At 40.1% G+C, this 22,450-nt stretch overlaps 1 long non-coding RNA gene across 2 annotated transcripts in view; it reads right to left on the bottom strand.

The window, feature by feature from the left end:
• Positions 1 to 273: 273 nt before the first annotated feature.
• The window catches only part of LOC143655598 (uncharacterized), a 98,621-nt gene continuing 76,444 nt past the window's right edge, over positions 274 to 22,450 (bottom strand). The window contains exons 3-4 of one of the 2 annotated variants that reach the window (XR_013162171.1): positions 14,030 to 14,170; positions 274 to 455 (exon numbers count right to left, since the gene is read on the bottom strand). This is a non-coding gene — a long non-coding RNA (uncharacterized LOC143655598). The remainder of the gene's footprint in view (positions 456 to 14,029; positions 14,171 to 22,450) is intronic. The other variant, XR_013162170.1, reaches the window with a different exon arrangement.

Raw genomic sequence — 22,450 nt, 5'->3', positions numbered from 1 at the left:
TGTAGTTATTTAAGCATTTATTATTGTACTCCTAAGGTGAAAATGGCTGAAATAAGACATTTATCTAAAGACAAAACTTCCTATAATCACATAAGATTTACAGTAACAAAAAGAGCTGAACAACAATTTCAACATTTCGTGTAAAATTATCATGATAGAAGGAAATCAGTCTGTCAATGTTTCCAAGAATATTGAGTTTATATTTCAATATGTCATTTCTCTTACTTTGTGTCTATACTCTATTGCTTTAAAAGGAAGGAACCGTACCTGATATGCGAAGTCCCTGTATATTGTCCCAGCATAATGAACCGATGCTTTTGCTTCTCCCAGCCTCAGATTATAAAAAGCTGTCCTTACATCATTTGCAAGGCTTTTCAATCCAGGTCAATTAGTCCATGGCATTTGTGACATCATCAGAGTATCTATAAAGGCCGTTGTCAAACATTTCTCTTATTCTAAAATGACAGAGATTGTGTGCAGGCTAATAAGACCAGAATCTAAAAAACTGATCCTTCCAAAAGGCCACTTTTATCTTTCATTATGCATTGAAAAACCACTATACGGCATGCTAGAAATGCTAGGGAAAGTAACATAGCCATGCTATCCCGCCCCTCCATGCTAATGAGAAAAAAACAGTGGGGCTATCAAAAAGGTTGTAGTTTTATAATAATTCAAATCCAAACAAGTTTCCCAGATTTATTGTTTAATGCTGATGCTTTGTTTTAAAATATTTCTAGGTTTGAAATTCTTTTCCAAAAGCCCTGATCATCTAAAAATCTAACATGACTTATGTTTAGGACAATTTCAAACACACGTTTAGGGCAATATCTTTGAAACTGGCTTCTAAGAAATACCTTCTTGTGTTACTGAGCATTTCTTTAGTGTCTGAAGAACTTTATGAAATGCTGTGATTATATTCCAGATAACTTAAAATTTTTGATATAAAAAAACAGAAATTCTAAAAATCACTAATGTATATAAGATACAGAAGGTTTGTCCTTTTCTTCAATTAAATACAACATAAAGTATATTGGTGTATTAGTTTCTTAAATGCTGCCAGAATGGCTTTTATAAAGCGGGATTTAATAAGTTATGAGTTTACAGTTCTAAGTCTATAAAATTATACAAACTAAGGTACCCAGGGAAAGATACTTTAATTCAAGGAAGGTCAAGAATATCTCTGTCAGTTGAGTAGTCAGTCACATGGCTGGCATCTGCTTTTCCCTTGTTTCTGGACTCTGTGCCTTTCAGTCTCTTTTCCCATGGGGGCTCCTCACTTTGCCTCTCTGGGGCTGGTTTTCATTTCTTGGCTTCCCTTGGCTCTCTCCAGGTTCTGGCTTGCTTCACATCTCATGGGGAAATCTGCTGGGCTCCAAGCATCTCCAAATATTCACGTCTCTGTTCTCTGCCTGTCAGCTCTGCTCTGAAGTTTCTGCCAGCTCTGTTGTTTCTGACCCCTCTCCAAAATGTTTCCTCTTTTAAAGGTCTCTAGTACAATTCAAGACCCACCTATAATGGGTGGAGTCACATCTCCATCTAATCAAAACATCATACCCACAATTGGGTGTACCACATCTTCCACCCTACAGTATTGAATCAGAATGAAAAGAAATGGCTTCTCCCACAAGATTGGGTTAGGATTAAACCATGGTTTTTCTGGGGTACATAATACTTTCAAACCAGCACCTTCCATCCTCTGGACCCCCCAAAAGACATGTTTTTTCCATATACAAAATACATTCACTCCAGCACAATATCACAAAAGCCTTAAATCATTTCAGTAACAATACAAAATACAGGACAAAGTTAAAACCAGCACAAAATCTCATCAAAGTCTGCTGCAGACATAGTCTGTTTAAGGCAAAAATTTTCTTCTGGCTCTGGACTAAAACTCAGAGCAAGTTATCTGCTGCCAATATACACAGGAGGGGCAGTCATATTCCCATTTTCATAGGGAGAAATTTAAAGGTAAATAGGAGTCACTGGACCCAAACAGTTCTGAAAACCTGCAGGGCAAATTCCATTGGATTTCAAAGTCTGAGATTCATCTACACTCAGGACTTAAGAAGGCAGAAATATGACCCTTTCTTAGGGCCTATGCAGTGGTTTTATTCTCTCCAAATGCTGGGGTGAGTTGCAACACTAAGGTTCATTGGGCTGACCACCTCACACAACTGTGAGAATGCATGAGTCCAAATTCTACGGGGCAGGCCACAAGTATACTGGTGTATTAGTTCCTTAAATGCTACCAGAATGTGATATACCAGAACTGGAATAATTTTTAGAAAGGAGAATTTATTAAGTTATAACTTTACAGTTCTAAGCCTATAAAAATGTCCAAACTAAGGCATGCAGAAAAAGAGCTCTTAATTCTAGGACGGCCAAAGGGTCAGGAACATCTGTCAGCTGGATAGTCTTGCATCTGCTGGTCCCTTGACCCTGAGCTCCTTTGCTTTCAGCCTCTATTCCAGTGGGGGTTCCTCACTTTGCTTTACAGGGCAAGCTTTCATCTCTTGATTCTGTCCCAGTTTGCTACCTGTCAGAATGCAATATACCAGCAATGGAATAGCTTTTTAAAAGGGGAATTCAATATATTGTGAGTTTACAGTTCTAAGGCTGAGAAAATGCCCCGATTAATACAAGTCTATAAAAATGTCCAGATTAAGGCACCAACAAGAGTTTGTCTTCATTGAAGAAAGGCTGATGACCCAATTACAAAATGGGCAAAAGACATGAACAGACACTTCTCAGAAGAGGAAATACAAATGGCCAAAAGACACATGGAAAGATGCTCAACTTCCCTGGCTATTAGGGAAATGCAAATCAATGAGATATCATCTCACACTCACCAGAATGGCCATTATCGATGAAACAGAAAACGACAAGTGCTGGAGAGGATGTGGGGAAAGAGGCACACTTATCCACTGTTGGTGGGAATGTCAAATGGTACAACTGCTGTGGAAGGCAGTGTGGCAGTTCCTCAGGAAGCTAAGTATAGAATTGCCGTATGATCCGGCAATACCAGATATCTACTCAGAGGACATGAGGGTAAGAACACAAATGGACATTTGCACACCAATGTTTATAGCAGCATTATTTACAGTTGCCAAGAGATGGAAACAGCCAAAATGTCCATCAACAGATGAATGGCTAAGCAAGCTGTGGAATATACATACGATGGAACATTATGCAGCTGTAAGACAGAATAAAGTCATGAAGCATGTAACAACATAGATGGACCTTAAGGATATTATGCTAGTGAGATCAGTCAGAAACAAAAGGACAAATACTGTATGGTCTCACTGATATGAACTGACATTAGTGAATGAACTTGGAGAATTTCAGTTGGTAACCGAGATCATCAGGAGATAGAAATAGGGTAGATATTGGGTAATTGGAGCTGAAGGGATACAGATATGCAACAGGACCAATTGTAAAAATTCAGAAATGGATAGAACAATACTACCTAACTGTAATACAATAATGTTAGAAAACTGAATGCAGCTGAATGTGAGCATGATAGAGGGAGGAGGCCTGGGAGCACAAATGAAATCAGAAGGAAAGATAGACAATAAAGACTGAGATGGTATTATCTAGGAATGCCTGGAGTGTATAATGATAGTGTATTAGTTAGGGTTCTCTAGAGAAACAGAATCAACAGAGAACACCTGCAAATATAAAATTTATAAAAGTGTCTCATGTGACCGCAGGAACGCAGAGTCCAAAATCCACAGGGTAGGCTGGGAAGCCGACGACTCCAATGGAGGGTCTGGATGAACTCCACAGGAGAGGCTCACCAGCCAAACCAGGAATGGAAACTGTCTCCTCTGAGTCCTCCTTAAAAGGCTCCCCATGATTAGATTAAGCATCATTCATTGTAGAAGACACTCCCCTTTGGCTGATTACAAATGGAATCAGCTGTGGATGCAGCTGACGTGATCATGAGCTAATCCTATGAAATGTCCTCATTGCAACAGACAGGCCAGCACTTGCCCAATCAGATAAACAGGTACCACAACTTGGCCAAGTTGACACATGTCCCTGACCATGACAGATAGTGACTAAATGTGCAAATTTAAAAATGTTTCTGCATGAGGAAGAACAAAGGAATGTCAATAATGCAGGGTGAAAATAGATGGTAATTAATATTCTAAAACTTAAACTTATGTGTGAGACAAGCAAAAAATGTTTATTTGGTACAAAATTTACATTTTGACTAGTGCATTTCCTAATATAACTTATGTGGACAGCTTAATTGAACACCATAGCACTTGGAATCTTGCGTAGGGCAGGAGATTTTGTAGGTTTCTCCAGTGATGCCCAGATAAATCCCAGAGTAATTTGAACAGTGAATAGGGAAGTATTTGCAGAGTCCCCTAGGGGAAATGGTGAGTGTTCTAGTTTGCTAGCTGCCAGAATGCAATATACCAGAAACAAAATGACTTTTAAAAGGGGGAATTTAATGAGTTGCTAGTTTACAGTTCTAAGGCCAAGAAAATGTCCCAATTAAAACAAGTCCATAGAAATGTCCAATCAAAGGTATCCAGGGAAAGATACCTCGGTTCAAGAAGGCCAATGAATTTCACAGTTTCTCTCTCAAGTGGAAGGGCACATGGTAAACACAGTCAGAGTTTCTCTCTCATCTGGAAGAGCACATGGCGAACACAGCATCAGCTGCTAGCTTCTTCTCCTGGCTTCCTGTTTCATGAAGCTCCCTGGGAGGCTTTTTCTTTTTTTATCTCCAAAGGTTGCTGGCTGGTAGACTCTGCTTCTTGTGGCTATGTCGTTTTGCTCTGCTCTCTCTGAATCTTCATTCTCCAAAATGTTTCCTCTTTTATAGGACTCCAATAAACCAATCAAGACCTACCCAAATGGGTGGAGACATGTCCTCACCTAATCCAGTTTAACCTCTACTCTTGACTAAATCACATCATCCAGGGAGATGATCTGATTACAGTTTCAAACATACAGTATTGAATAGGGACTACTCCATCTTTATGAAATGGGATTTTGATCAAAACATGGCTTTCCTAGGGGGCATACTTCCTTTCAAACCAGCACAGTGAGAAAGGGGGAAAATTCAACTTCCCCATGTGGAGAATTGTTGATATTCTCACAGGCAGTGGGGATAGCCAAAGCAATAGGCCGAGCCTCCAATCTTGGGGTTTGTCCATATGAAACTTAATCCTGCAAAGAATAGGCTAAGCCTACTTAAATTTAGGCCTAAGAGTCACCCCCAAGAGAACCTCTTTTGTTGCTCAGATGTAGCCTATTTCTCTCGGCTGACACAGCAAGCAAACTCACTGCCCTCCACCTCTCTACATGCGACATGACTCCCAGGGGTGTGGACCTTCCTGGAAATGTGGAACAGAAATCCTAGAATGAGCTGGAACTCAGCATCAAGGAATTGAGAAAATCTTCTTGACCAAAAGGGGGAAGAGCAAAATGAGACAAAATAAAGTGTCAATGGCTGAGAGATTCCAAACAGAGTTGAGAGGTTATCCTGGAGGTTATTCTTATGCATTAAATAGATTTCACCTGTTTAGTTAAGGTGTAACGGAGAGGCTGGAGGGAACTGTCTGAAAATGTGGAGCTGTGCTCTGGTGGCCATGTTTCTTGAAGATAATTGTATGATGATAGGGTTGTCGCAGTGTGACTGTGTGGTTGTTAGAGCCTTGCATCTGATGCCCCTTTTGTCTACCTTATTGATGGACAAGTAAAACATGGATTAAAAATAAATAAATAATGGGGGAACAAATGGTAAAATAAACTTAGTAGATTGAAATGCTGGTGATCTGTGCAGGGGAGGGGTAAGGGGTATGGTATGTATGAATTTTTTTCTATTTCTTTTTTATTGCTTTTTCTGAATTGATGCAGATGTTCTAAGAAATGATCATGATGATGAATATACAACTATGTGATAGAGTGAATTATTGATTAAATAGCAAGAACGGAATGATCATATGATAAGAATGTTTGTGTTTGTATGTGCGTATGTATCATAAATTAATTTTAAAAAAAAGAAAATTTGTGTAACCCATGTCAAAGTCTGAAATATGTTCAACAACTAATTGTGGTGCTTGCTTTGAAATTTATAGCTTTTTTGTATATATGTTATTTTCCACAAAAAAAAAAAGAAGGGAAAAAGTAGATTGTGATGATAAAAAGTATTTGAGCCCTTTAGCCTTTCATATTCTGGAGCAACTAGAAGGAAAAATACGAGAGGATCGTATGGTAGCCTATGACAAACTCTGGGATCTGTCCTGTAACCACCTGTTGAAGAGTGCTTTGAAAACTATTGCTTTTTATTTCTTTGCTTTGTATATATGTTATACTATATAACAAAAAAGTTTAATAAATAAATAAAGGCCGATGAGGTTCTGGGTTTCTCTCTCAACTGGAAAGGCACATGGTGAACATGTGCCTTTTGGAGAGGGTTCAGAAACAACAGAGATGGCAGAAACTTCAGAGCAGAGCTGACACACAGAGAACAGAGACACGATGTCTGGAGACGCTTGGAGCCCAGCAGATATCCCCATGAGATGTTAAGCAAGCTAGAACCTGGAGAGAGCCAAAGGAAGCTGTGCCAGTTTGAAAGGATTTATGCACCCTAGAAAAGCCATGTTTTAATCCTAATCAGTCTTGTGGGAGCAACCGTTTCTTCTAGTCCCTATTCAGTACTGTAGGTGACAACTTGTAGCTTCCTCTCCAGGCCTCTTGCTTCAGGAAGCTCCCCCAGGGGCATTCACCTACTTTATCTCCAAAGGTTGCTGGCTGGTGGTTTCTGTGATCCTCACATCATTCTCAAGCTCTGTACAAAATGCTTCCTCTTTCAGAGGACTCCAGTAAAGTAAACAAAACCCACCTGGAATGGGTGGAGTCATATCTTCCTCTATTCAGAAGTTAATTCCCACAAAATTGGATGAGTCACATCTTTGTGGAGATAGCCTAACCAAGTTCCCAACCTACAGTACTGAATAGGGACTAGAAGAAACGGTTGCTCCCACAAGACTGATTAGGATTAAAACATGGCTTTTCTAGGGTGCATAAATCCTTTCAAACTGGCACAGCTTCCTTTGGCTCCCTCCAGGTTCTAGCTTGCTTAACATCTCATGGGGATATCTGCTGGGCTCCAAGCGTCTCCAAACATCGTGTCTCTGTTCTCTGTGTGTCAGCTCTGCTCTGAAGTTTCTGTCATCTCTGTTGTTTCTGAACCCTCTCCAAAATGTCTCCTCTCTTAAAGAGCTCTAGTACAATTCATGATGACCCACCTATAATGGGTGGAGTCACATCTCCATCTAATCAAAAGATCACACCCACAATTGGGCATGCCACATCTCTGTGAAGATAATCTAATCAAAGTTTCTACCCTACAGTATTGAATCAGGATTAAAAGAAATGGCTTATCCCACCAGACTGGATCAGGATTAAAACACAGCTTTTCTGGGGTACAGAATACTTTCAAACCAACACAGTTGGTAAAATAATTTTCTTGATTTACTAGATTATCTGAAATTTTAGTTTTTGAAAGGTGACTACATTTTGCTTTGCCACATTGTGGAATAATACAAATGTTTCAGAAGCCCTCTCCACACTAAGAACCTGTGAATCTCATCTGCATTAAGTCTCTCTCCTTCTATACAGCACTGACTCCCAAAACAAGAAGTTCAACTCGACCTATCCAATATGCCTTCCAGGCAGATCAATAGACTCAAAGTGTCTCCTACTTTGCTCACTTTAGTGAAGACACTTTACCTAAAGCTAAGTATCGTGAAATGCTTAAAGTGTTTTTCTAATATTCACTAGGTTTAAGTAACACTCAAAATATGCAACACGCAGATATTCATCATTTTTTTCTGCTTAAACATGTAGAACCCATAGCAGAAACGTAATGAGTATCATTTCAATGCTGTAAATTTCCCCAATTCCAAGCCTTCATTTCTCTTGCCCTCTATGCAGGTATGGATAATATTAAAAGACTTTGTAAACATTTAGTTTGTTTTGGAAATTGTGATCACAATTGTTGTTAATAATTCTTTCCTTCTTTGTTAATCAATATATCCCTGTGCTCTGGGTTTATGTGGAGAATGTGGAGGTAACTTTCAATTCTACTGTACCTACTATTTCTTCATTCCTCTCTGTAGACCCATATTTCCATCTAGTATCATCGTCTTTCTACCTGAAGGATTCCTTTAACATTTTCTGAAATGTCAGTATGCTGCTGATGAATTCTTTCAGCTATTGTTTGTATGAAAACGACTTCATGTTGACTTAGATTATGAAATATATTTCCACTGGGAATAGAATTCTAGCTTGACATTTTTTTTTCTTTCAGTCCTGTATTCTGGCTTGCATTGTTTAGGATGAAGTGTCTGCTATCAGTTTTATCTTTGTTTCTCTTTACATATAATGTCTCTGTCTATATCTTTTTAAGATTTTTTTTTATCTATCATTGGTTTTAAGCAATTTAATTGTGATGTGTCTTGGTATAGTTTTTGTAATCATTTTTCTGCTCAGATATTTTTGTGCTTCTTGGATCTGTGGGTTTATAGATTTCATTACATTTGGAAAATTTTTGGCCATTGTTTCTTCGGATGGTTTTTTCTGATTCCCTCCCAGTCTCTGTTTCTGAGATTCCAATAGCTTGTACATTAGGCAGCTTGGTGGTGTACAGTTCAATGATGTGCTGATCCTTTTTATATATGTGTCTCTTTTTTATGTCTGCATAATTTTGGATAATATCCATTGCTATGTCTTCAAGTTCACTAATTGTTTCTCAGACAATATTGCTTTGCTGTTAATCCCATCAGTGTATTTTCCATCTAAGGCATACACGACAGTTTCAAAGTTTTAACATACCCCAGAAAAGCCATGTTTTAATCCTGATTCAATCTTGTAGAGGCAGCCATTTCTTCTAATCCCAATTCAACATTTCAGGATGGAAACTTTTGATTAGATTATCTCCACAGAGATGTGACATGCCCACTGTAGATATAATCTTTTGATCAGTTGAAAATGTGACTCCATGCATTCTAAGTGGGCCTCGATTCTGTTACTAGAGTCTTTAAAGGGGGAAACATTTTGGAGAAATGACAGAAGCCTCAGAGCCGACAGAGAGAGAGAGCCCACAGAAATGATAGAGCTGACAGAAACTGCAAAGCAGAGTTGACACAGATGCTGACATGTGGAGAACAGAGATCTGGATGTTTGGAGATGCATGGAGACTGGCAGACATCACCATGAAAGGTCAAGCAAGTCAGAACCTGGAAAGAGTTAAGGGAAGCCAAGAGATGCAAGCCAGTCCTATAAAGCAAAGTGAGAAAGTCACATGGGAACAGAGGCTGAAAGCAATGGAGCCCAGGAGCAAGGGACCAGCAGATGTCAGCACATGACTTACCAGCTGACAAAGGTGTTCTAGACCCATTGGCCTTCCTTGAATTACGGTATCTTTCCCTGGATGCCTTAGTTTGGACATTTTATAGGCTTAGAACCATAAAGTTGTAACTTATTAAATTCCCCTTTCTAAAAGCTATTCCAGTTCTGGTATATCGTATTCTAGCATCTTGTGCAAACAAATACAGATTCTGATACCAGAGAAGCAGGGTGCTGCTGCACTTTGCAAATACCAAATATGTTGGAAAGGTTTTTTTAATGGATAAGGGGAAGATTATGGAAGAGTTGTGAGGAGCCTTATAGCAAAGGCCTAGAATGCTTTGAGGAGACTATTGGTAGAAATGTGGACTCTAAAGATACATCTGTCAAGGCTTTAGACAGAAATGATGCATGTGTTAGTGCAAACTGTACGGAAGGCAATCCTTGTATTAAAAGTGGCATATAATCTTGCAAAATTGTGTACTGCTGTAGGATGAAAATTAGAATTTAAATAGGACAACTTAGGATACTTAGCTGAGGAAATTTCTGAGCTAAATGTGTAAAATGAAGCCTGGCTGCCCCTTGCAGCTTATAGTAAAATGCAAGAGGAAAAAAATAAGTTGAGAACTGAATTCTTGGGTACAAAGAAAACAGAAACTGGTGTTATGAAAAATCCTAGGCTTCTAGAAAGTGAAACCCCAGTTAATTAGGCCCTGTGTGAGGACTTACCCTAGCATGGAAGTAGTCAGCCATTACAGGACAAATGAGGATTTGAATGGAGTTATATAGAAAGGATTTGTGGAAAGCTCTATTGTCGGATGGGCATCATCCAAGGGTATTGCATAGAAAACCAACAAGAGTGTTGTGGAAGCTGTATAAATGGAACCACTGCCAATGTGGACTAAAAGGGATAGAAAAGGGACAAAGTGAAGGGAAAACATCTTAGGGAGCAGAACCATGGAAGTTAAGCCTGTAGCTAAGAAAACTCAAGCCAGGAGAATGGACTCACCAAACCACTTGGAGAGGATGAGTTTGCCCTGAAAGCAGAAGGTGGCCCTTCCAACTCACTGTTCTGGAAGAGTTGTGCTACATTCTTTGGGGATTGCCGAGAGCCTGGCTGCTATTCCATTATTCTGGCAGGGTTGAGCATGTACCCTGGAGATGGCAGAGATTCTGTGTGCTTCCCCAAATCTCGGAGAGGGTTGAGCCAAGAAAAAGGTGGTCTCCCCAATGTCCCCCATGATTGCAACCACCACAGTGTTTGGAGAGAGCAAAGCCACTGCATAGGTCCTTGGAAAGGGTGGGACTCCGTCTTTCTAAAGCCCCCAGGATGAATGACTCTCACACTTTGACTCCAATGGAGTTTGCCCTACAGGTTTTAGGAACTGTATGTGTTCAGTGACCCCTGTGTTCCTTCCAATCTCTCCCTATGGAAACGGAAGTGTGTATCCTAAGACTGTCCCTTTTTTATATGTTGGCAGCAGATAATTTGTTATGAGTTGTACAGGTCTAGAGCTAGAGAATTTTACCTTAAAATAGATCATGCCTGTAACAAACATTGATGAGATTTTGTACTCATTTTATCTTTGTGTTGTATTTCTATTGCTACTGAAATGGTTTCAGGCTTTTGTGATATTGTTATGGAGCGAATGTATGTTGTATATGGAAAGAACATGGTGTGGGGGGTCCAGAGGGTAGAATGTGCCAGTTTAAAAGTATTTCATACCCCAGAAAAGGCATGTTTTAATCCTGATTCAATCTTGCGATGGCAGCCATTTCTTCTAATCCTAATTCAATATTGCAGAATGGAAACTTTGATTAGATTATCTCCACAGAGATGTGGTGCACCCATTTTAGGTACGATCTTTTGATTAGATGAAAATGCGACTCCATGCATTCTAAGTGGGCCTTGATTAGGTTACTACAGTCTTTAAAAGGGGAAACATTTTGGAGAAATGACAGAAGCCTCAGAGCTGACAGAGAGCGAGCCTACAGAGCTGACAAAAACTGCAGAGCAGAGCTGACACAGATGCTGACATGTGGAGAACAGAGACATGGATGTTTGGAGATGCTTGGAGGTTGGCAGATGTCGCCATGAGATGGTAATCAAGCCAGAACCTGGAGAGAGCCAAGGGAAGCCAAGAGATGCAAGACAACCCTGTAAAGCAAAGTGAGGAACCCCCACTGGAACAAAGGCTGAAAGCAATGGAGCCCAGGAGCAAAGGACCAGCAGATGCCAGCCACTCATCTTCCTAGCTGACAGAGCAGTTGCAGACCCATCGGCCTTCCTTGAATTAAGATATCTTTCCCTGAATGTCTTCATTTGGACATTTTTATATGCTTAGAACTGAAAAGTTATAACTTATAAAATGCCCCTTTTAAAAAATCATTCCAGTTCTGATATATCACATTCCAGAACCTTGCAAACTAATGCAATGTCTTTTTTACTCTAGAAGTTTTACTTTGGTCCTTTTTATATCTTCAAGTCTGTCCTTAAGATATTCATACTTTCCTCTACTTTCCTGAATAACTGAAGTAATTTTAAAATAGATGTTTTAATGTCATTGTCTACATGGTTTATCATTTGTATAATTTTAAGGTCTGTTGTATTGGTTGACTCTTCATTTGGGTCATATATTCCTATTTCTTTACATGCTTGGTAACTTTTTATTGTATGCCAGTCATTATAAATTTCATGCAACTGGATCCTGGATTTATATCTTGTATTCTTTTAGATTCTTTTTTCTTAGATATGGTTAATTTATTTGAAATTAGTTTGCTCATGTAAACTCTCTTTCAAGCTTTCTTGGGTAATAGAGCAATGTTTTTTAGTCCAGGGCTAATTTGGTCCCACTAGTAAGGCAATACCCTTCTTAGTATTCTACTTGCTTCCCTGTGTACTCAAAGGTTTTTCTGTTTTGGCTATTAGGTATGTAAACTACTGCCATTCCTGTGCAGCCCTTAGGAATTTATCAGCCTCTTCCTTTCTGATAGTTCTTTCCCCAGACTTCAGTGTTCATTCATGCACTGAAACTTCTGACAGAAAAAGACCCATTGCACATCTCCTGAACTTACTCTCTGTGAAGCCATTTCCTGTATGTACTCTGTCCTATAAAACCTAGCCATGCTTCTCAAATCTTCAATTCCATATCCTTGACTCAGGGAGACCACCAGGCTCTGTTGGGATTTCTCTTCCCTACTGGAGCTTGGAGACTCATTTGAGACAGCACATTGAGGTGATTAAAGAGTACACCTTGCTTATTTCTCTTCTCTCAGGGATCAGGTTTGGATATTTGATCATTAAGAAGAACAGAAAACTTCCATTACTAAATTGGGAATCTCCTTTGTAACTGCTAGTGGCTATTGAGACTTACTATTAACAAAGGCCAAAGAAGTCATGAATCTGCACAAGTTTTCACCAAAAAATAAAGGAAGAACTAACTCCATAGTTTAGATTTAAGGGGACAAAAAGAGTAAAAAATACAGTGGCCTGGTAATTACATTCCACAGATTGCTCTTATTCAACATAAGGCTATACAAGAACCTGTGAAATATAAAAGAAAAACTGAAGAGCCAGATATGAAATACCAGTAGTGTATAAGTCAAGGTTCTTTAGAGAAACATAACCAACAGGAGAGATCTGTACATATGAGATTTATAACGTTGTCTCACACAACCATGGGAATAGAAGAGTCCAAAATCCATAGGGCAGGCTGTGAAGCTGGTGCCTCAGATGAAGAGTTTGAACACACTCCACAGGAGAAGCTCACTAGCTGAAGAAAAAGTAAAAGAGTCTCTCTTCTTCCTTAAAAACCCTCAAAATGATTGGATTATCTCATTGGTAGGAAGCATGTGTTAGTTGATTGCACATATAATCAGCCACAGATGCAATGACTGATGATTTAATACACCAGCCTTCTGGTTTCTCAACTGGAAGGATATTAAATATCCTTGCAGCAATGGTCAGGCCAGTGTTAGCCTGACCAGTCAACTGGGCAAAATCACTTGGCCAGGTAGACACCAGAACCTAACCATCAATCGCAGCTAAATCATAAATCTACTATGTAGAAACATACAAAAACAATTAACAGAATAATGTTTACTTACAAGCTTATAAAATGTGTAGAGTTTTACCCAAGAACATAATTAAAGTAAAAATAAGAGAAAAGCCTATTATGAGCCCTTTTTCAAAGTTCTTCATGGTATCCTTTCAATTGTTGTTTGACTTTAGCAACTCTATTCCCTTTAGTGTAAACATTTTGATTTTAGCAACATTTCATAATCTGTCCAACCTGTAAAATCACATTAATATAATGCCAGCCTAAATTTGATTTTCCAGAATTCTTTGCTCTTTATGGACAAGAAAATGCACTTGAAAGAAATCAGGAATTATCACATTATATATTGGAGCCATTTATTTCTGGAAATGGAGCATGAAATAAACTATTGAGTTCGTTAGCTCAAGTGGGAGAGCATTGTTCAAGCATATGTCCATTAATTGTTGATAAGCAGTGTTCAGCATGTGGGCAGGCATGACTGCTAACATGGCTAAATAATCATAGTATGTGCAACTTCTATGTGTGATTCATCACAGTAGCCATCTCACGGCCCCAGAGAAGGGCTTGGAATAGAGGTTAACAGAATAGTAAAGTCTTACCTGTTTTCAGAAAACATTTCCAGCTATCAAATATGCTCCTCACTCCCTTTTTCTCTTGCATTATCTCAGCTGAAATTTATAACCAGTTAAATCTCTGGCACCTTTCTGAAACCATGGTCCACCTCCTGTTCCTGATAAGATCTGTAACAAATGATTGATTTCCTGTCAAGGGCCATCTCCTGAGGAAAGCTGTTAAACACTCTTCAGTAATACTGAATGAGAGAAAATTCAAAGGAAATTCTTGTACATGATGCATTTAAATAGTCATTTTCCACAGAATTGCAATCCTAAAGGTAGACTGATTATATTTTAAAGGTGGAACAATGGTTTAACGTTTTGTTCTGTGACATTACCAGTAAGACAACTTGTAGGAATAACTCTGTCACTTCCAAAATACACTTCACAACGTTAATAGCAAAAGCTTTAAATTCTGTTTTAAAAAGATGTAGCAGCACTATTCAAAATAGCCATAACATGGGAATGCCAATGTTCCTATGAGCAGTGGAAGGAATAAACTTGTGTAGTCACACCACAGACTACCTCAGAGCCATGAGACTGAATACTTTACAGCTCCACAAACTGCAAGAATCTCACAAACATAATAGTAAGCAAAAGAAGTTAGACCCAAAAGAGCATATAATGTACGATTACATTCACATAAAGTATTTTTTAAAAATACAGCAAAATTCACATGTGCTATGCTGTTAGAAACCAGGAGTGTTTACCTTTGGTGGAGGCAACAGAGGTAGAGGATGCTTACTGACCATGAGCATGAGAAAGATTCTCAGGAGACTCTCCCTCTCGAGCTAGGTCTGGTTGCATGGGTATGTTCAGTCTGTGCAAATTGAGTTAAACTATATATTTATGATACGTGCTTGCTGTCTTCTATATGTATATTATACCCACCCCCAAATAAAAGTTAAAAGTAATTAGCCGTATATAGCTGCAGGATGAGATGTATAGGTCCCTTACTATTAATAACCTGCAAGTCCAGGCAGAAGGATTGGGTCACAGGTGCCGCCAGAGCACAGAGTGAGGATATATAGACCGAGGGCAGCAGCACCAGAGAGACCAACCCATCCCCATCTGAAGGCAACACTCACAGAAGAGACACAGGTATGGAAACATCAAGTTATCTAAGAAGGAAATCATGGACAACTGTCATTAATGGAATTAGATAATTCTGCTTGTTATACAGATTTGCTTTCTGATAGCTAGAGAAAGCTTGCAACTGGGGAAGTACTGGCTTTTCTGGAAGGCTCATTTCTGAGCTAGTGCCACCAGAAATGTGATACCAAAAAAGGGTTTCCCAACACATTCTTTGGGTTTCAGGTACCCCAGATGCAGAGGCTGTGTTTCCAGCTTCCATGTAATTTAGCAGTGTACGTCTTCATTCCTCCTCTTTTAAGAGATCAGCCCCACGCTGCGTTTGCACTCTTCAAAAATGGAAAATCCACATTGCAGGCTCTATGGGCACTTTTGAATTTAGACCACCCCTATTTGCCACCTCAATTTCTCTAGGCCTAAGAGCCTCTAACTCCTCTAACTCTAGCTCCTATTAGTCCACTTCAGTTTCGTCTTAAATGGTTACCACGTTTGGACATGTTTCCACCTTGCCTTCGGCATTCTCCTCTAAGAGTTGATTTTTGGTGTTTTTGCTCTGCAGAAAAAGACCCCATTCACATTTTGGTTTTCAGATACAGCTCACAAAGGCTGTAGAAATAAGTGGCGGCTGAGCTTGTCTTCATCACCACCATCTCATCAGGAAAGCCAGACTGGGCAACAACACATTAAAAGGGAAATTTCTCCTGATTAATCAGGAGGAAACTGAATGGCATTTGCTCTGGATTCTTACATATATGATGGCAGGGAGAAGTAATATGTAAATTTTAAGAATAATATTAGTTAACATTTAATCAGCCTTTATTGTCCGCTAGGTGCATAATGTTATTGCATGAATTAGTTGATTTAAACCTCAACAACAACCCTACACAGTACGTAATATTGTAAACTCATTTTAATGAGAGAAAACTGAGACTTAGAAAACTCAAATAAAATAACCAAGAACACACAGCAAGAGCCAGGATGTGAAACCTGGCATTGTGACTTAAGAAGCTCAGTTCTTAGCTACCACCCTCTGCAGGAAAATGCTGTTCAACTTAAAATTACGTTCAGCCACAGAAGGAATTCAATTGGAATGATGTTAGACTGGGCTTTTATGGCTTATGAAGATGTAGGTTAGCAGTGGAGAAACAGACTAAGTGAATCTTTCTCAAATATCTTTTAACGGGAATGATGCTACACAAACTTCAATGGAAATAGAATTTAGTACCATGAAAACTTAGTGAGGGAAAATAAAATGGGAGAAATGTTGCTTTAACAATACCCAGAGATAGTAAAACCTTCACATTCATTCTGGTGACAAAATGTAGACTCTATTGCTGAGAATTTTAATGAAAGAAAATATATACGCTCTCACCCATAAGTTGGTGAAACCCACATTAGGAGCCTCTTTTCTTATGTATCAAAAATCCATTTATTATTACATACAATGCAGTTCTTTTCTCTCTTTCTGTTGGGCAAGCTTGCAGGTTAAAACAATTTCATGAGTTTGAAAGTCTTGCTTCAAATTGGAGCAGTAGGTTTTAAGAGTTCAGCTACCCACCAGAGAAAAAGAAGAATTTAATTCTTACACAAGTAGCCAACCATTATCAAAACTGCACTCAGCATGAGCAGAACGAGAGTGCAGTTGCTGCAACATCAGCTGTGAAGAAAATGGATCATTGATGGAAAGGTCTTAGGTAGAGAGGAAAAGGAAGAGGGGGAAGAGAGAAATAGCGAAAACCAATATTCTTGGGCTATACTGCTATAGCAAATAAACAAAGTTCATGGGTCTGAGAACTCCCCCTTGCGGAGCATTTCTTGAGACCTGGGATAAGTTGCTCAGAACCTGTAGTGGGTGTCCTGCCTCTATGTCCCAGGGTACAGGATGATCTGTGAAGATGCACCCCCATATATGGGCAGTGCTGGTGATGGTCACTAGTATTTCTCCTCTTTAACCTTTGGGTAATAAAACTCTGATGTTTTAGCTGGGAACATCAGCCACCAGATATAACCCACATCTCCAAGCCTCCTCTGCAGATAGTTTTGTTTATGTTATGAAATCCTTGCCAACAGAATAGAAATAGAAGAGAGATGTACAACTTCTAGGACTTGCCATTAAAACAGGTGGGTGTGATCTACTCCTTGCTATTTTCCTTTCCCCCTTCCCCCAGAGTTTGAACACCAGTGGGATGCAGGCAAGCCAGCTCCAACTAAGTCGACAAGCACCAGACTCTAAGACAGTGATTCTCAAAGTGTGGTTGCAATTGGTCTGGGAACCACACAGAAATAGTCAACCCTGGACCTGAGCCAGAAACTATCTCTGGGTATTGTTAAAACAACACTTCTTCCATTTTATTTTCCCTTGTTAAGTTTTCATGGTGCTAAATTCTATTTCCATTGAAGTTTGTGCTAGGAGCCCCAGATGATTCTGATGCATGTTAGAGTGTGCTGACTCCCGGTCTAGGGGATAGAGAAGAACAAGACAAAAGGAACCAAAGTCCAAGGATGACCTCAGGGAGCAGAGCTCTCTACCCACCCTGAATTGCCCAACTATTTTTGTATGGTCACATGAGAAACAATATTTTGAGATTTAAAGAACTAAGATTCTAGCAACTTAGTATGTATGCTAATTAATACAGAGTCTCAATCAGAAACTGCTCTAGGGGCCCTAACTCCAGCCAACTCATCGAAAATACTCAGAGAATCTTGGCAATTGAGCTTTTATCTAATCCCAAATAGAGCTAGCTCCCTGTCCATTCCAATTATTAACACAGCCTCCTTAGACAAATGTGGGGAATTCATCAACTTTAGAATAATTCTGGACATTATGTCCAACCTAACCCCAGCCTTGATACCTCGTAGCTCCAAAGTGAGTGAGTTGGGAACGAATGTTCCCTTAATGACCAATTCCAGGAGGGTCTCAGCCCCCATGTCCAGGATACACCTTCCCAGATAAAGAGGATCAAGATGTATGCTGATTCTTCTCTTAATGCTTAGAGATCAATAAATATGCAAATCTTTGGCCCACTAAGACAAGTGCAACCTCAGCCAAGCTGTGCCACCCACCTTTCAGAGAAAATGACCTTCAATCAGTCCCTCTTGGTTGCAGCAAGGGTGGTTCATTTCTAGATCTCTCAGGTAAACTAAGCCCACCTGGAGAACAGTCTCTGCAATACCTGCCAGCTATATGGGCAGTACGCTAGGATCTGGGTTCCTTTACTACATATCAGGCATTGTGCTAACTACTGAGAATTGAAGAATGATTGATATCTTATCCCTCCCCTCAAAAGTTTGCAGCATGGGCGGGAAGACAGCTAATTAAAAAAAAAAACAAAAACCACATGCAGTTTCAGCGTAGTGTAATAAAGGCTGGTACATTTGTAAAAGTGCTTTGGAAATAAGGCATAGAGGCAAAACAAAATCAAACCAGAATATCAAGAAAGATTTCACATAAATGATGGCATCCTAGTTGAGTCTGCAAGGAAGATCAAGAGTAAGGAAGGTGAAAAAGGTATTCTTGGGAGAAATAAAGCATGTGTAAAATCACAAAACAAGTTCAAGAGACTACAAGTGGCAGAATGACTGATACAAATAGTTCATGTGAGAACACAGAAGTACACAGGGCAAGACAGGTGAGTAGGAACAGTTCTTCAAAGGACATGTGTAATGTGTCATAACATTTTAACTATACAGAAAATGATGGAGAACATTAAAGATTTAATGAAATGTCTATTCACTTTTCTTGAATTAAAAAGAAAGATTCAGAATGGAGGCAGAGAAACGAGCTAGAAGGCTCTTCCGGTAACTCAGACTACAAACAAAGCAATAGAAATGGAGAAAAGGGTTGGATTTTAGAGATAGCAAAAAAGGCAGACCCTAAGATTTAGTGACTATGCTCAAGGGTAAGTGAGAGCCAAGAGACTCCTGCATGTATGCTTGGTGGGTAGTGGTGCCATCCACTGAGATGGAGAGAACATAAGAGGGACTAAATGGAAATTCTGATCAGTTACCACACCCAACCTGATGCATCTGGCAGAGACAGAACCACATTTTCCTATGCAAAGAGGAAAGAGTCCCCAAAATGGAGAACAGAGGATCTGTTGTATATCATTCACAGGACAGAGCGCCTGAGGCTTAAAATCAAAGAGCTGAGCATGATTGACAGAAACAGAGTTACCAGGCACCAGACCAACTCTGTTCAGTCACTCTTATAATATGACACTTTACTTATGCACCTGAAAATACTTCTCTACAGGGAAGACTCCAAATCCAGGGTGGGAGGAAAAACAGAACCCAGTAGCAACGCATAAGCAGGGCACAAAAACGTTATTCAGACATAAAGTGAGATGCACGACAATTACACGTGATTGGGCCATCCAGCAAGGAAAGAACAAGAGAAATGGAGGGCCAGTCTATGAGACAGCAGCACTGCCTCAGATTCTTCTCCCATTTGCTGTCAGATTAGGGTGCCCATTTCCAGACTATCTACTTCGGTCAATAAACTTCTGAATTTTCCTTGTTTTCTAAAAGGAATTTGTGTTACAAGTGTAATCACCGCCCATCGAAGTTAAAATGTGACCACCCCCCCAAAAGGAGCCATCGCTGCCTGAAGATGGATGGAAGAGCTTGAGTCTGATGGAAGCTAGGCCTTCTGAACCAGTTCTTGATGCTTGATGTTTGTTTTTAATCAGTTGGGAGGCACCCAGAGGTCTGAGTTCCACTGGGATGTAGAAAACACCTTTCCTGTGTCTATAGGAGACATAAGGGAAGGATGATGGATACAGTGCAGCCCCTGACAAAGCAAAACCTATGGGAAAAGTTGCCTGCTTCAAAAAATATAAGCACATTTTCCAACCTGATGGGTGCAAGAAATTAGCATTAAAGTTTTCCCTGGATATGTGGGTTTCCTAAAATTATTCTACAAGAAACAACAAAGTATATTAAGAGCAAGCACTAACTCTAGAACCAGATGGTCTGCATTCAATCCCAGTTCCACTGCTCCCACTGGGCAAATCCCATAAGTTCTCTGTGCCTTGGTTCCCTAATCTTTAAGAATGGGGTTATAAGATTGCACTAGCTTCATAGGCTCGTTGCTTAAATAAATTAAAATGCATAAAACCGAACACTGCCCCATACACAGCGAACTCCACGTGGGTTCTGTGTACGGTGCTACGTACCTGGGAAAGGGAGTTAGGCCATATCAGTCAGGGCCTGGTTAAAACTCAGCAGCAGCTCTGCCTCCCAGAACCCATCCTGATGGCTTGGCCATCCACGGACGGGCTCCACACTCTTTCAGCTGAAGTCAGCCATAGCAGAACACTCTCCCAAGGCATCATGAAGACAGCTTCCCACTAAGCCAAATTAACAGCCCCCCACCCCCCCACCAAATAAAAAGTTGCTTATGTTGTGGCTCTATTCTCAGATGCTGGCCAAGAGAGTCCCACTTACAACTCCCCTGCCAGGAGTCCGCAGCCTCTACCTATTTTGGCCTGTTCAGAACCATGAACTCTGGAACCTAAAAGATTTCTTTTTCCCAATGGGGAATTATATTTGTATTTCCCCACTGTCTTCAGAAAAACAGTCAAACACACCCACAAACAGTCAAACACACCCACAAAATCCTGGGATTGTATCCACACACAGCACCTCCCCTATGAATTTACAGTGATTGCTTCGATGAGACACCTCCTTTCCCACAAACTAAAATTTCCCCATTCAAATTTTGGGATTTTCATTTTGGGATTTTCATTTTCTCCACCCCCACCCCTCAGCAAAAAATATTTTGGGAAAACATTAAGATGTTCTCCTTCAAAGACAAGGACCACAAGTTACAATCTAAAAACAAGTCCCCTTTGAGAAGGACTCAAAATAAGGGGGGATAAAATGTGGTTATTAGATATCTCCAGTCCATGAAATCCCCCCCCAAAATAAGTACTTCCTAGGCCCAATACAAAAGCCTATATGGGTATTGGTACAGAGTATGATCAGAGGTGGGAATAGACAGGTTCTGGGAAAAAATTAAAATTCTATAAAATCTGAAGGCCTATAAAATGTCAACTCTTTCACCTGCCCTAAATCTTTTCTCTTTTCTACTAATTATTCCTGCCAAACGTAACAACAGCCTACTAGAATATTCCCGCCTTCCTGAGCGGAGCATGACACAGAGAATGTGAGAATTGTGCTGCTCTGCGTGTTCAGCATCACTGAGGATGACTCCAGAAGCTCACTGGCTGGAAAGTAATTGGGTCCAAACTATGCCCTCAAGTTAGAAATGGCATCCCCCAAAATCCAAGCTCACACCACCCATTACGGATAAACAGGGGACAAGAGCCGTTGATAGCCATCCTCAAGACAGCATTTGCAGGTCCCAAAAACTCAGCTTAGTCCAAACCCAAAACTTTGGCTATAGCCTATCACTATGTCACTTTCTACTAATTTCCCTTCTATTGCTTTACAGAGGCTTGGGGTGGGGGGTGGGGGAAGGTTTGCAGTTTAAAACTTCCCAGATGCCTTCACGCCGGAACGTGTACCTTCTCTTCATTCTTGATTTCCACCACTGCAATCTGCGTTGGCAGTCTCTCCTGGCCACACTCTCTCCATAACAATTACCTTCATTACACCCCAGGCCCCTGTATTTCTACTTAATTCCCTTCACCTTTGCATCATCAGACTGCAGTCTTCATTCTTTAAGGAAGGCAGTATGAACAACTAATTCGGGAAATGTTTCAGGAACAACAGCTATCATAAAAAACAAGAATCACCTTCAAAGTTCTCCCAAAACTGTGGCAGCTTGAAAGTGAGGCCGTGTCTTCTAGAGCCCAGAGTGTGGCACAGATTCAAATCCCAGCTCCTGGCTAACTTTGGGAAAATTGTCCAACTTCCTGTCTAAATTTTCCTGAGCTGCTATGACAAACACCACCCAATGGGTTGGCCTTAGACCGTGTGACTTTACTAGCTCACAGTTTTGGCTAGAGAAGTCCAAAACTGAAGCACCAGCAAAGCCATACTTTCTCCCCAAACTCTGGAACATTGCAACGTGGCTGATCCTCACTGTTCCTTGCTTTTGTCCTTGCCTCTGGTCAGATGGAATTGTCCTCTCCTTTCTCTCCCAGTTCCCTTTGATTTCTGGCTTCTGACTCCTCCCCTTGGCTTTCTCTCTCCATGTCTGAATTTCTCTTGCTTATAAAAGGCTCCAGGAATGGAAAGTGAGACCCAACCTTGTTTTTCGGGCCACACCTTAATGTAAATTAACATCTTTAAGAGAGCCTATCAACAGTGGGTTCCCACCCACAGGAATGTGGAGGAATACTAAAAACA

Source organism: Tamandua tetradactyla, chromosome 14 (assembly GCF_023851605.1).
Source record: "Tamandua tetradactyla isolate mTamTet1 chromosome 14, mTamTet1.pri, whole genome shotgun sequence".
NCBI classification, from domain to species: Eukaryota; Metazoa; Chordata; class Mammalia; order Pilosa; family Myrmecophagidae; genus Tamandua; species Tamandua tetradactyla.
The sequence above is the reverse complement of the archived record's forward strand: the minus strand, read 5'-3'. Positions and strand labels throughout refer to the sequence as shown.